The sequence below is a fragment of the Struthio camelus genome, chromosome 14 (assembly GCF_040807025.1).
Source record: "Struthio camelus isolate bStrCam1 chromosome 14, bStrCam1.hap1, whole genome shotgun sequence".
Lineage (NCBI taxonomy): Eukaryota > Metazoa > Chordata > Aves > Struthioniformes > Struthionidae > Struthio > Struthio camelus.
In genome coordinates, this window is record NC_090955.1 from 22,656,506 (window position 1) to 22,672,135 (window position 15,630).

Here is a 15,630-nt window from a genome sequence, read left to right on the forward strand (position 1 = left end):
CAGGGGAGACCAGAAGAAACACTACCCATGTGGTGAGTCACAGCAAAGCCATTTCAGAGGATTCATTAACTAGATTCAGGTGATCCTATTAGCTTCACAATTGCTGCACATCAGGCTGCAGAGTAATTAGGGTTGCAATTCAGAAGGATTTACCAGAACATTTTTCATTAAAACACAGTTGTTGCTAATAGGCCTGACTAAAGTCTTTAGACTATTAGCCTGCTGCACAGAAGTCGTAATTATTTCATCCACTTGGGAAAAAGGACATCAAAGAACCTGCTTGGGATTGTCTGCAGGTTTAAAGGAGCAAAGGAAAGCCAGGGAATTCAATGGGAAGTTTCCCTTTGACATCACCACAGGCTTTTGATCAGGTTCCCAAGTGGAGCACTCTGGATGTCAGGGGAGAATGTAGGAACATCGGGCTTACAAAGGAAGGATTTGCCATCGGAAATATGCCAAGGCACCACCCACATTTATTAGCTGACTCAGAGTTACTGCATAAGTCTTAATTGCTGCCTAAAAGTTTAGTGGTCCACCTGAATTACATGATCTCTATCTGCTGAGGATGTGTGGCCACGCTGCAGCATCTCACAGAAGCAGGGCCCGTATTCCCTCTTTCAGAGGCAGAGCGTTTTCCAGCACAGACTCAGCCGCTCTGGACCGGCGTAAAAGGGAAGCACCTCCTAACGGAGCAGTGGAGCGTGAGCCAGCACCCTGCTTTCTCAGGGTACGGGTAGCTGTGGGAACGGGAGGACGCACACCAGCTCCAGTTCCTGACCTCACTTCCACCAGGTTAAGGCAGGTGTGATTCGGGTAACAGAAATGGGCTCAACAAGTCTGGCCACAGGACTGAGAAAGAGCAGGTAGTCCGTGCACCTGCAGTGCTGCCTGCGCTCTGTTCCCACGGATGCTACACACGCGCAGCACTCTACAAGGGGAAGAAGGGCACAGATACTGGCAGATGTGAGAGAAGAAATGATCTTCCTCTTCACCCTCTCAAACCAGACTTGGTGGGGTAGGACAGGAGCATAGCAGGGTTGGACTCCGTGTGTCAGGCTGTCCCTTCTCTCCCACCCGCCCTGCACGTTCCCCTTTTCAGCCCCCTTTGCTCAGAGCTTTACTACCAGTACAGAGAACCACTTTTCCCAGTTTCATCCCCAGCACACCAGCTGGCCCCTGATGAGAACGCTCTCCTGCCAAGACAGGACCAGCAGTCAAGGCAGCACAGCTGCTAGACCACAGGACTACAATTTAATAGTTTCTGTGTGTCGGGGTACTCCACAAGAAGCCCTGCCAGACCCTCAGAAGCCCAACGCCCAGCTCTTAACACGGCTCCAGACAGTTTATGAACAATGTAAAGGGAAGCACAGAAAAGAAAACATGTGAAAAGAGCAAGTGGAGACATGCATGTACACATAGGCTGTGAGGAGATAGCAAGAGCATTAGCATAATAGCCAACAGCCACCCCTCACCACTGGGACTGGAAGGGAGGAGATCTGCTTGTAACTACCAGGCACCTGTATCAGAGGCGCTTCAAGTTTTATGCTCAGGACATCAAAGACTGAGATACACTCTGCTTTGTCTAAGGTCTCCCCATAACTGATCCGATGCTCCCCTGACCGCCTGGCCCTGCAGGAAGCGGATCTCTGAAGGGGTCTTTCCCAGGAATGTCCCACTGAGATGCACAGTATAGAGGGAAGAAAACCAGTGCAGGAATGGAATGATTTTGAAGAGGTACTTTTGCTTTTTAAAAGAACAGGCTAAATGAACATTTTGAATATGCCAAGGGGACAGGATACGGGGGATTCTACCAGCTTCCCATCACTGACTACTTTGAACACTTTAGCCTTATATGCCCTGCAGGGAAGGGACTCATTTCCACTAGAAGCTGTGTTCGTTTGCCTGGTCTCAGGCACCTTCCCGAGCTAGTGAGCTGAGAGAACAGAAGCCCTCTACTCCTTCCACGGCCAATGCACAGACACAGTTCAGCTCGAGTCCTGAAGTGGGTCCCTTCCTTCCGTCACTCCACTGACTTAAGGGTGACTGACTTAGCGGTCTGTACAGCACTTAGCACAGGGCTAGCAATGTAATGCAAATAATTAAACATAAAATCATGGCTGGCAGTTAACAGAAACAGAGAGCAGTTGGAACAGCTCACAGCAAGTTTTTTCCTTCTATACCCTAAGCCTTCCTAAGTAATCATGCATGGACATGCAAACGTATTTCAGTTAACAGATAATTTATGAATGATTCTTTCTAATTCACCGGTAGGTCACTTCCAAATCCAAGATCACCTAAAATGGCTATTAAATTTGGATTCCAAATCTTTAAGAAAACTGGTTTTCTAGGCACTGTTTATGAGATAGCGGAGCACTCGTTTGGGGGAACTTCCTTAGTCAGCTTTTAAACCCTAGGCCAGATTTATTTTTCTATTTTAAATTTGAGAGTTATGAAAAAGTTTCCAAATTACAGACAAACATTCCATGGACACTGCTGAAAATACAACCTTAACGTTCTCCTGAAGCTCTTATAAAGGGCTACAAATATAGCTGGAAGCCCTATGGGATGGTTCCCTTCTAGGTTTTTTTGCTGCAAGCTTCATCAAGATCTACTGGACATAAACAAAAAAGGTAAACATTTCCTTTTCTGGTACCTCACAGTAATTGATACTTCGTTTGCAGACCTTCCATGCCTGCAGTGTCAGAAGGTTTTGGGCTCTTAAAGGAATATGTCTCCAAAATGAAGTCTTTTTTGCGTGTTTTCCTATTAACACTTCCACTGTGTTGCAGTCATACTTAGCTTTTTTTAAAATTTGTGTAAAAACAAACAAGTAAGCAAGCAACAGCTTCGATTAACAAATCACAGACTCATAGAAATATTCTCTGTTGGGGGGGGTAGAGGAGAGGTTTCTGGGGCAAAGAAAGAAAGGAAAAAAACCACACAACAAGGGTTATAAATCTGAAAAGGAAACAGGCTAAGTGACTGCTTAAAATCCCTTGCACAGAAGACACCTGTCTTCTACCAGGCACAGTAGAAGCAGTCACGTGAAGCAGTGAAAGGAGATACACTGAGCCCTGACAGCAACTCAGGAGCCATAAAGTTAGCTAAAAGCCATTGGACTTTATCAGAAAAGCACGCCAACAGCGAACCACCCGTTCCTCTCAGTTTGTGTCTGCAGGAAATATGATAAAAACCTTTACCAAAAAATAAATAGTCAGGACTTGCCAGCTTGTTATTTCACACGACAGCCATGCCACAGGATGGCACATGCTGGCTAGGATCAATGTCCTCAATGACTGGGGCAGTGCAAGAACATGGAAGGAGAAAGACGGCATCTACCCTAAACTGGTTCTCAATCCATACTTTGGAGCCAGGCACCTGAAGTTATGTTTAGAGCCAGGAAACAGGAAGACACGCAGACTAGAGGTAGCTTGTGTTCTCCATTCAGAGCTTTGCTGTGTTCACCAGGAACATCTGACTGCAGGCAACTAAAACTGGTCTTTTGCTCTTTGGCAGTTTTTCGCTTCATATTCTTATCCAGGTAACTGGGTGCACTACAAAAGTCCCTGCCTTCCCTACCCGCCTCTTCTAAGTATGTCAATTCACCCAAAGCCCAGGTCTGGATGCTTGCTCAGGTTAGGTCACTGCTTCCAGGAACTTCATTACTTCCATCAAAGCTGCCCTGGTAGCAAGTTTAATGAATGAATGATGCCCCGAGGAGAAAGGAGAGGAGCACAGTATCACTCAGACAAGGGAAAGTTTGGCATGCAGTGCCCACCCCGCCCTGCTGGCTGAAACACCAGTCCCCTCCCAGGGGTGCAAGGAGCATTTACCAGTGCTGCCCATGCTTGGAGCTGGAAGTCAGCCTACCCTGAAACACCACCCCGAGGTTCTCCTGCATGCTCTGCACCTCCTGACTGGCTGGCTATGGCTTTCTCTTCTTTGGGGCTTCCGACACAGCAGGATGCTGCTGCCTCCACTTCTCCAGGGGACACCTTCCCAGGTGGGGATGACTACCGAGCAGGACTCCAGCTTTACAGCCAAGCAGACAGAACGGTGCTGATAAGGGAACCCTGTACCTATGCTTAGAGCAGGCCTTGGAGAAGAAGGCTGGGCCATGAGGTTCTGGTAAAAGCTGGCTTGCCAGAAGCTCGGGGCTCAACCCCTGCTCTACAACCAAACTTCTGCTAGCGACTCAGCCCACCGACAGCTCACAGCCTGCGCAGGACATTCTTGCCCCCTGTCCTGGCAGCCTGGCTGAGCACCCTCTGGCTGGCTCCATGCTTTGCCAGAGCAGCCAGCCTGCAGCACAGGGACTCCCCTTTTTGCAACAGTCAAGATCCTAACAGCACGCACAAAATAAGTGATCTCCCATCCACTTTCTCTCCCTAGCAAGCCTAAACCTTTGTCCAGATCTTCCCAAACCCAAGTGCCTCACCACGCCACTCAGGGCTTTGCGGGAATGCTGTCCCCTTCAGCCTCACAACTCCTTAACCACAGGGCATCTGCCATCTGTAAAGAGGGAAATAGCAGTACAGCAGCACCTGGATAGCAGTGGATCAATACTGAAACATCCAGGCTACAGCAGGACTCAGGGAGAAATCTAATAGACAAAGACTGGCTTCGACCTGTACAAAGGAGTGGAGCATCTGCTGAGGAGGAGGAGAACACAGCAAAGGTAGTAAAATCCAGTGAGATCAGTGAAGGGGCTGCTGGTGGGCAGGGACAGCATTTTAGCAGAGACCACGGAGCACCAGAGCCAACGTTTCCAGACCTGACCAGCAACCAGGCAGCATTAAAGCGCCACTTATAAAATTACAAGGTTAATAAATGTCACAAGCATGGACTTGCTGGAAACACATCCCAGAAGATAGCAGAAGCAATTACAAGCAGTCTGCTCACAACCCAGCCATATTAACCACCCGTCAGCACTGCTTATCAACCCTTTATCAATATAAACTTCGCACAAAGAGGATCTGCCGTGCCTACACCACTGCACATGTCCTCCGAGATAGCCTTGCCCTCTGAAAGAGCTTGTCTTAAACACATCAGTCATTTTAAAGTCAAAAAAAAAAAAAAAAAGCCATCAGAGGCAAACTATGCACTATAAGGCTTATAACACAGTAGACCACCTTAGATCACATAACTTGCAACAGCAATGAGAAAATAACAGAGCAAATCACTTGGCCAGAGCAGGAATAGAAGTCCACATGGTATGACTTTTTTTTTCAGGTTTAAAAAAAAAAAAAAATCTTGAGATGGCCAGAAATGATAGAAAGTGAGAAACTAAGAGGCAGACAGGCTTAAGGGCCTTGTCCATTCCAAAGCACAAAAGCAGCCTTGGACAGGGAACTACTGTATCACTCCTGTCCAAGACTGGACTACCTAAACGGGATGGAAAGCTTCTAAGAAGCAACAGGGATTTTGTGTTATCATCCTAGCTTCATAAACTTGGTCCAAGACAAGGCCTGTAAGGCCTCTGAAGGAAGAAGCAGCAATAAGCCCAGACCCAGGCAATCAATAAAACAGCAAACATCAACACCACCAGGCACCTGCAAGCAAGAGAGATGGTAAAAAGCCAAACAAGTCCAAACCCGCAAGGACATGACAGCATTTTCCAGGAACTTGCAACACCGCCTTCAGGGTGGGGATGAGTAACCAGTGTCCACACCTTGTTGTATTGTAGACATTTATATGGTTATGGGATCATGCTGGAATATCAGCTCCACATGGTTATGTGGGAAGGACCCCCACGCACCCCTATGCGTGCAGTTCAGTTCTCACCAACAGGCACGCGCTCTCACCCTGCTTGCAAACGGAAGGCAAATGGAGGCATCGTGGGGTCTGTCCGGCTGTCATGACGTGGATGGCACAGGGACAGCCAGTAGGCATCCCTTCATTTTATCAGACTGTCTAAGAAGGTCCATGAAAGCAACTGTCTGCAGAGAATTCCCCACCACAAACAGCCTCAGCACACTCCAGCCAGCCCACATGAAAGCTGAGCATGAGGGACAGGCTGGTACAGGCTCTGGCTACAAGGTTAGGAAGGTGAAAGAAATATCCCTCCTCCCCCAGTCCACTTATGCTAAAAAATAAAAAAAACATGCGGTTTCTTCATTTGCAGCAATGCCCTCACAACATTACACACACACACCTGGGCTGGGTATATTATCATGTATGCTTCATGAAAAATCACAGAGTCCTTTTCTCCTCGTTATTTAGAGTTTTTATCCAAACCAGAAATGAGAAAGAAAGCATTCCATCCATGCACTACAGCTTCCGCCAGTATTTCTGAGCGACATGGAAAACGGCTTTTAAAGCCACTTTTTCCCAGTCCTTTTCTCAGGCTGCACCTCCTCTGGAGACGCAAGGCAGAATCTGCCCCTTCCCTCCACTGAAGCTGAGATCAAACAGCAGCTTTACCACATCACAAGTTACAATTAAGGCTACTCCTGGTAAAAGATGATCTTTCCCTCACTAAATCCTGAAGCATTTCTCCTGGCATTTCTCTTGCTATTGTCTGTATCCAGCCCTGTGTTTATAAGATTAGCCTCAAATTAGGACAGTTTCCTCATTCTTCCTTCTCTCTTACTACAACCTCTGGTTCCTGGGAATCTGATCCTATCTTCTATAGAGGTTACTCCCTGTTGATAGGGAATATCTAGTGTATGTGGGCAGGAAAGCGCCAACGGAGGATAATGAGGATTAAGAGAGAGTCCTTGTTATAACATATCTTCACAGAAGATCAGAAGACTCAGTGGGCCATTTGATCAACAGAGACATTAGGAACCCATCTCTTACACTCCCACACAGTGTCTCACCCCACTGTGGCGTGGGTTAAAGTAGCACACAGGGTCTCTGAGGGCAGGATGAGTCCCCCAGGCACATCCAGCTACATTCCTGTGTTGTCCAGTTCTCCTTAGCCAGAAGCATGGTGCTTAAGAAGTGGTGGGAAAGGACAGGTAGGAGAAAGAGAATGGTTTTGGAGTTTGGAGTCTTGCCTACAACGTTCCTCAGAAGGAGGAGCAGGTTTACGGATCAGTGCAATGCCTTCCATCATCAAAGGACACTGCTCATTGCAGAGTGACTGAGGCTGGTGAAGAATAAAATCCTCAGGGCGTTTCTGTTGACGAAAAGCCCCTCTCCCCACTTTGGCTGTCCTGCACTCAGCACACACTGCCTTCAGGCAGATGTACATTGCTGCTTCCTAGCTATTGTAGTGTCCCTTTGAGAGCAGATGTACAACAACCTTAAGAGTTTTTCTGCTCCAGCCATGCACTTTGGCCGCTCTCTTCACTAAATTGAGAAAGAAAGAGAAAGAGCAATATCTCCAGTCTCCATAAAACCTCCTTATATATACACAATCACAGTGCACCACAAGAAGGGCTCCCTCCTTCACACAGCTTACTCTAGGTCAGCATCTTCCTGGAAGATCAGAGGAACCAGAGCCACCAACCCTAGTCTGGCCACAGCTCCATCCTGTCCCACGTACTGTAGTCAATGAGAGCTGACACTAGCACCTACAGAAGAATATAAGACCAGGGCAAGTATGCAACTATGTTTCACCACAAATGCTTTCCTAGGCTCCAGCTATTTGCACCACTGGGACTTTCTCAGCCAGGGGTTGTATGTTAGCGTTTAATAGCCCTCAATGCATTTTCCTTGCATTTAGTCCAGTCTCCCCCAAGCCCATATAAACTCTTCTGCTCACCACAGACATGTACAGTGCCATGATGACATTAAGGTTTGTTCTCAGTTCTTTTCCTAAGAGTTGGTTGGCTTTTTAGACCACTGAGCCTCATTCCCATCGCCCAGTTCATTGCACTGCTGAGATCTCTTTCCTGAGTGATACCATCCCATCTTGAGCCCACTGCGCTGCAGCTCAGATTAAGATGGCTCCTTTTCCCATCTGGATTACTTTGCACTTCTCAGCATCATACGTTGCCACCTCACCACTCCACATTACAAGGGCTTTCTGCAACTAGTCACTGTTGCTTTCAGTTTCTGCTGCTCTGAACAGTCAGCAGCTCTGGCACTCAAAAGGCCTTTGTTGCATTTGACTGATGTTCATTCTCCATTGCGAAAGCTGGCTGTTTCCCCATAAGTCTTCCTTTCCCATCTTTCAGCTTATTATTTAGCCATCAGTGTGCCCGCCGAGAAACCCTGAGAGCACAACAGGACCTCTGGCTCACCAAGGGCTAGCCATCCATGGAGTATCTTGCAAAAGACCCATTTCCCCATAGGCTCTCTCAGCCCTACTCTTCATCTTGCAGGCCTCAATAATCTCCCCCAGGGAGGCTTCCAGCTGTGGGCTTCTGTGTTAGTAAGGAAAGGAGAATAGCTGCACCCCACGCATATTGCAGTCATAGCATCTCTTCATTGCTTTAGTAAAGAGTAACACAATGCAATGGCAGCAGCATGTCTGCCAGGCACCAAGGATGCTCCGCTCCTCTGGCTGAGCACCCTTGGCTCTGCTAAACTCAAGACATGCCAGATCACTACAAGAAAACACTGGAGCTCAAAAGATTTTCCTAGGGGGAGCCTGAACAGATCCCCACAGAAACACTGACAGGACTTCCTCCTGCAGTACCCTGGGCTTGGAGCAGCCACAAAGACGACTGCCATTACTCAGCAATTCAGCTTGCCCCCAAACCCCGGAAACCATCTGGAGAGAAGAAATGGGGGTCTTCCTAACATCTCTTTGCTGGATACTATTCCTCAATCCTGGGGAGAGGAACAGGGCTCAGCATTTTCCTCTAGTGACAATCTTCCATCTTGCCACCACCCCTCAAAATTGTCCCTGTGGTTTCAACTCCAGACTTCAGTCTTCGCCTCCCAGCCACGCCATACTTTCGTGAGGTGTTCCTTTAGCCTCCTCCGCCCCAGAGCTGCCCACGTTTCAGTGCCCAGAGAACAATCCCTAGGAAAAGCACCTTCCTCTTCTTCTACAGGGAGTGGCCGATTGCTTTCGATAATGATATTAAGTGAACAAGTTGGACATTGGGAAGCAAGATTAATTCCCACAAGGTCTGGGCAGTAATGACAGTGGTTAGAGACAGGTAATGAGTGGGTGGCACTTGTCAGCTTCATAATGTAGATTATAATTTGTTTATTACTTTTGCTACTGCTTTCGCTGCTGTTGGAATGCAATTAAATAATAGCACCCATGAGTTCTGCTGAGCATCTTTCATCTCTGACCTACAAACATCCCTAGGCCTCCGCTGCACAAGCAGTAGCATCAGACATATGGTGGCATTGCATGGCTGAGAGGAAGTATCCCACATTTCTGGAAGAAAAGTGGAGAACTCTGTAGACAAAACCAAACTTACTTCCACAAAGGGACAGGCTCACAGGAGTTCTGGAGATTCAGAAAAACTAACCGGCATCCAAAGTTTCATTCCTAGTGACTCGCAGACGGTGACATCTGGGAGTTATTGTGGACTCTCAGACATCAGAGCCTGAATTTCAACATTGAGACAAAGGAAATGCTCCTGTGTACAACTCAACACTGCTTCCTTCTCCAAGGCCAAATGATGGTGCAGATGTCTCCTCTGGAAAACGGTGGGCCCTTGTGGCTAATGCTGGTTGGCCACCACTTTCCAGGGGAGGCAGCTGCTTCCCAGCTCATCTCCGAGCCTAGAGATCCCTGCTTGATGCACTGAGTGTTTCCACCTGGCTCAGGGGGTGGTTGACCTTGTTAACCAAAGGTCGGCAACAGCAGCGGCAGCAGCAATCACCATATATGATACAGGAGTGCTATCCACAATACAGACACACGTCTCCAAAGCGGATCATCCTCTCTGCTACCTGAGAGGGGCCCAGCTAGTTCAATCCGGGGAATGAGGCAGCAGGCCCCAGACTGACACAGCTACTCTAAGAAGGACGTAGCCAAGCCAACAAGATGGGGCTTTCCTGGGTACTGTCGGTTCCAGCAACAGATAGGCAGTGGCAGTTCCGTTACGCTGACGGAAAGCTGTATCTCAGTGGTGGCACTGATTCTATCTCAGGAACTGAACCCTGGGAGACAGCGCTTCCAACATGCCTAGATTTGTTTTATTTAAAAACAACAACAAAAAAAAACAATAAAACCTTACACGTGTAAATCTTGCTGCACCCACAAACAGATCCACGTCTTTCCACTTTTACCAGATCTAAAACTAGACTGGGAATCTGTCTAAAACAGCCTGAGCGGCTGGCAACACAGGAAAGGAGCAAGCTGGAAGCTCTGGACTTTTTCAGATGAGGTATTTGATGTACAGTTCAGCACAGTTCAGCCATTTATTGGGACCTTATGGGCTGATACTCTTCAACAGCAGTGCTTTTGCCCTGCTCTGCTGCAGAACTCACTGAATGGAGGCAGACAAGGCCAGCAGAGAACTGCTGCTTCACTAACTTTCAATAACAACCCTCCTGCCCCTCCCCAAACTACTTGGGTACTTCCCTTTGCAAAGAAAAACATGCTGCAAGGACATAAATAAAAATCAGCAGGGAATTTCAGCACTGAACTGCACTATCAGTGCATGTTTGGGCACAAGCAAGCACCCATTGAAGTCAGCAGAAGTTTGGAAAGACAAAACACCTCCCACACAAAGAGGAGACAGAGGAAGCAGTCAGAGCTGCGAGGCAGATAAGCCGCCTGTCAGAACAGGCTTGGACTGTCCTGGCAGGAAGAAGTTGTCCAATGAGAGGGAAAGCTATTTGGGGAATGAATGAATAGTGAAGCTTCATGTTAAAAAACAGCTTCCCAAACATCTCTCTAGCTTTCTGCCAAATGGATGCAGGGCCAAGACACGCAGGAGCCTGTTTGAACCTCTAACGCAGGATCATTCAAAGGCAACAGACCGAATCGGGGTAGAGCCTAGAGCCAACGGGGCACGGGTGAAACACGTGGAGGGTGACAAACGTCAGAGATGACAGGGAGAGGGAAGCTGATACTGAGGAACGCTCATCCTGCTGGAGGCTAGGGCAGCTCTCGTCCAGGCTCAGAGGCCTCTCAACCTCACGTCCAGAGGCCTAAACAGCGTCCAGCTTTGCACAGCTCTGAAAGGATCCTGCCTTGGCTCTAAGGGGGTTCAATCCAAACTCCCAGAGTCTTTCCACTGACTGGTCCAAGCAGCAGAGTCAGCCATTCAGGGAGAGGCAGTGGCAGATTTAGAGTGAGAACCAAACTGTATCACTGGTACAGGGTTGTAAACCTCCTGCCAAACACCAAATACTTTGCTGCCAGGTTTGCACAGTAAAACAACTGGGCTAATTCAGAGCAACATCTGGGAAAGGAAGTGAGGTTCTTACCCAGACCCAAAGTCAGAACTCCTTCATCCCCCGTACAGACTTCCATTCAAAATCCCCCATACAGAAACACGCTGTTTCCAGGGTGCCACATCGGCAACCAAACCTCGGTGCTCAGCTTCTCTCTGGCACCACGTTTTCACCAACGCCTTATCAGTGACCAGAGTCTTGCCAATGCAACAGTCTGCTCCCTCCCGCTTTGTGCAGGGTTTATCGCAACAATTCACCTCGCAGAAGAAAACAAGGCAAAACCACAAGCCAAACTAGAGCCAGTCTTTACAAGGAAAGGAAAAAAAAAAAAAGACAATACGGACCAGAAACAGAGTAAACTTCATAAAGGCAAAACCCCAAATCACAAGGAATCTGCCCTTGAGGCAGTGATGGGAGATGGGAAGAGCAGAGTGCCTGAATGCGGAGATTTTCAGAGCTACCAAAATAAAGCAGTGAGAAACCCAGCAAATGGCTTTACATAAGCCAGATGTTTCTCCAGGGAAAGAAAGCGGAAAAATAAATAAATGTCTGGATTGCCCTTCCCCCACTCATACCTGGGCTCACCAGCTACTTCTTAAGGCTCTGTGTGCTCTTGAATACCATGTGCCACTGAGCAGCAAAGAACTAAAACACATCTCCCCCATCTCCGCACAGCAGGATGGGTTTCCGTTTCCCACGTGCCCCCGTGTTTCTGAGCCAGGATTCCAGTCTCCTCCAGAAGGGCCACCTCTTCTCAGGAGCAGCTGCCCCGTGAGAGTACACCAAGTCTCAACTATCTGAGGCAACAGAAAGCAGTGGAGAAGCCACAGAAATCAAACAAAGGTAATTTAAAAAAAAATAAAAATAAAAGCACAGGTTCAGTTTAGAGCACAAATAACCACAGGAGAATGGAGCAAGAAAGGCCAGAAAGACCACTGATGAGCTCACCTTGCACCAGGCAGAGAGGGGAAGTCCACGCAACCCCAGTGAACATGGGTCTACGCAGCCCACAGAGGTTGGGCCTCAGCAGTCTGGGGCTGTACAGCCATCCTGAGCACCTACACCTGCTACATGATTAATTGCCAACCCATAATTAATCCCCAACCATGCCATCAAAGCTGAACCGCAGCTTCCTTCCTGCCCTCACTCCTGACACAAAAGCACGCTCTGAGATACGGCTTAGCAGGGGAACACAGAGATGTCAGGGAAGAGCCTGGAGGCATCAGAAACTCATGGGTCCTTTGCGATCAGCTCCTCTCTGCTGAGGGCTCACGTGGTGGCTGAGGCCCAGCCACTGCCATCGCAGGCACGAGGGGATTCGGCTGCCACCAGCCACGGAGGGCTTTCCGCCCCCAGGGCCGCCCTTCCTCCCGCACCTCCTCACGCCATCCAGCTGCTGGCCAGCACGGCCGGTCTCTCGGGCCTTCCCAGGGCGACGGAGGCCACGAGGGCAGCTGCGCCAGCCCCAGCTGCTCCTCCAGAGCAAAGCGGCTGGGGAGCCCGCGGCCTCGGCTGCTAACGCGCCGCTCCCGCTGCGGCGGGGCGCAGCATGCACAGGCGGTGCCACAGCGGCGCCACAGCGGCTCTTGGGAGAGAAAGAGCCGCAGTCCAGCTCAAAAAAAGAAAGCGCGCTTACTGAGGTAACTCCTCGGCGCAGGCAGTGGGGGGGCCGGCAGCCATGTCAGGGCGGGGCGCACTGCAGTGAACAGGGTCACAAAATGGCCGCCCCTCTCCCCCTCCCCGCCGCAGTGGGGAAGCTGCTGGGGCGGCCACGGCCCCGGCGCTGCCTCCCTCCCTGCCCAGGGGCCTCACAGGTTTCAGGGCGGCACCACGCGAGCTGCTCGCCGGCCGCTGCCCTTTGCTACAGCCGCTTCACGCCTTCAGCACCGCGCTCCGGCAAGCTGGGCCGCCCACGCGTTTGCCGCGGCCTCGCACGCCCTGCCGCCGCCATGGCGGCGCGCTGGTGTTCCCCACGCAGGCCTCGCACCTCGCTCTGGCCCGTCCTTCGGTTCAGCGCTTCTGGTTGACCCAAGGCCTTTTCTGGCAGCTCTCGTTAGAGGTCCCTCCATTTCAGCATCTTTTCCAAGCCAAGCACCACTGGCTGGTCCGTAACCCACTTTGTGACCCGGCCAGAAAGTCGAAAGAGCCAGCAAGGAGGGGAGCTTCCCAGCTTGAGCCGAGAAGCTCCCGAGAAGGACAAACGGGACGTGGAGGCTGGACCTGCTCCTGCCCTGACTCTCCTGAGCTGCCCTGCCTGCCTGGTGGACACGTACCTCACCCGTGTTCCCACCCTGTGTTACATTTAATCAGCCCAGCACTCAGACCTCGTGTAGGATCGAGAGAGAAACATCTGCAGATGCCCAAGAGCAAACGGCCTGAGATCTGGAAGAAACCCCACTTTCACACACTTTTCGAGCAGCCCAGAGCATGACTACTGCAGCCTGCGCCAGTTGACTATAAATACAGGAACGTGTTGATTAGCTGAACTATTTAAATGCCTCCACAACACTGCAAATAGCCTGATTTGCTCACATAGAGGATAAAAAAAGAAAATAACAACAGCCCACAAATAACCTGGTTACCCTGGAGATATGAGCACCCAAATTCAGACGATGGCATGAAGAGCCTACTTTCCACGGGTGTCTCTGCGTGACGCAACCGAAGGCAAGTTCAGAGCTGCAAAGGTTGACTTGCGTCATGCTCAAAGCGTGTTCGATGCCACACCAAGAAATAAGGGCCTAGGAGAGGGGCAAGGGTACTGCTTACTCATCTGCTGACGCTAACAGCATCCTTTCACATCTCACTTCTGCATTTTTTTGGGGTACTGGGGCACCTGCCCATTCCCACCTTTGAGTTGAGGCTCAGTTGCCAGGACCAGAGCTACAGATGCCATGAGCTGGAGGGACCCAGTTAAAACATCAAAAGGGAAAAGAAAATGACAAGAACCAGTGGCTTCCTGAGGAAGGCATCCCATTTTATTCCTGACAGCAAGGCCTAGGCCAACCGTGCTGTGTCATAATGCGTTACCAAAAGTAATCTTAACACTGCAGTGCCTTTGGACCTGTTCTTTGCTCTTCTGTTTCACAAGACACTTCATGCTCAGGAATGCCCTTGCTTTCCTTCCGCTTTCTTCTCTGGCTGGGGTAACTGTCTGAGCGCTCCCAGCCAGCCGGAAGGAAGGATAGAGGGAAGACGTGTTGTGCTACACATAGAGTCGCTGGAAGCATTCAAAAGCAGCTACATGGACTTTCCAGCAGGCAACTGCAGAGGTTTAACTCTGCCTGTATTAAGAATTTTGTGCTCTTGCTGTGACTCGAAACTGCGGCAGAAACCTTTTGAAAGCAACAAGCTACGGTCCCTCTAGCTGCTGAAATTAGAGAGGTAAGACAGTCATTCATGGGGGAGGAAAAAAAGTGCCCACATTTGTTACCTTAGGGCTTGTGGCATCACAAGTGAAAACACAGTGGCGGCAGATCGCTCAGCCCAAGCAGGAAATTACCTGGTTTTGCAGAACAGAGCATCTTACAAGCAGCTTGTCTGGAATCAATGGGTTAACCAAGGAGCTTCTCCCTGCTGCATGTGGGAAGCGGTATCTCCTTGCCAAATTCCACCAGGCTGAACATAACCAGCTTTCTCACTCAGCCCATGCTCCTACACTTAGCTAGTGCTCGTGCCTGGCTCTGCAAGGGAGCGTAGACAGATCCCGCTCTCTCTTTTCACTCTGTGGACCTCTCCAGCACTGACCCTTTCCTGATGTCAGTTCTTGTCTCCTTACTGAATTAATCTGGCAGGACATGAGGTCTCTAAAGAAACCCCAAGCCAAGGAGCACAGTGCAAGACATTCTTAAAACACTGACAGCTGAGGACCCAGGCAAGCCCAGTAGGCAGGTCGCTCCCTTCTGTCAAGGCCAGGAAGCTTGAAAGAAGCTCCTTTTGGGTCCTGGAGGAAAGAGCTTGTCTGGAAAGCGTCCAGAAAGCGATCTCCTGCCTCTGGCAGCGGGGCTTTTGAATGCAGCAGCGGCAGGGATATTCACAATAGACTTGCATCTCCCCTGATTAGCTACCTCACAAGAGCTGCCTGCTGAGGAACAACATAGCGGCTGGCTGAATACCAGTTCTCCTACCTAGGCCATTACAAGTGTCATCTGACTGTTTCAGACAGCCACAAATCAGCTACCATGCAAACTAGCTCACAGAGCTAATGCTGACTGCTAATATCCTATTCCACACCTTGGCAGAAAATCCTAAGAGGAAGTCAGATGGAAGCAAATATAGCCATACACCTGACAAGCTGCCGGGCACCCCCTCAGGGCGCAGCCAGGCTCCAGCACTGCATATCTTCCTCAAGAGCTACTCTACCATGTAATTAAA